We start from the raw sequence: 523 nt of genomic DNA on the forward strand, positions 1-523 counted from the left end.
TTGGAAGTTGTCAAAAATGAAATGGAATGCATAAAGATTGATATCCTAGGCATTAGTGAGCTGAAATGGACCGGTTTGGGCCATTTTGAATCAGATAACTATATGATCTACTATGCCGGGAATGAGAAATTGAAGGGGAATGGTGTGGCATTCATTGTCACAAAGAATGTTTCAAGATCTATCCTGAAGTACAATGCTATCAGTGATAGAATGATAGCCATACGCCTACAAGGAAAGGCAGTTAACACTACTATTATTCAAATTTACGCACCAACCACCAAAGCCAAAGATGAGCAAACTGAAGATTTTTACCAACTTCTGCAGTCTGAAATTGACCAAACATGCAATCAAGATGTGCTGATTATCACTGGAGACTAGAATGCAAAACTTGGTAACAAAGAAGAATCACTGGGATTTGGAAAATTTGGTCTTGGAGATAGAAATAATGCTGGAGATCATGATAGAATTTTGCAAGACCAATGACTTATTCGTTTCAAATACCTTTTTACAACAGTACAAGCAG

Source organism: Orycteropus afer, unplaced genomic scaffold (assembly GCF_000298275.1).
Source record: "Orycteropus afer afer isolate SDZICR_OR568_19922 unplaced genomic scaffold, OryAfe1.0 scaffold00002, whole genome shotgun sequence".
NCBI classification, from domain to species: Eukaryota; Metazoa; Chordata; class Mammalia; order Tubulidentata; family Orycteropodidae; genus Orycteropus; species Orycteropus afer.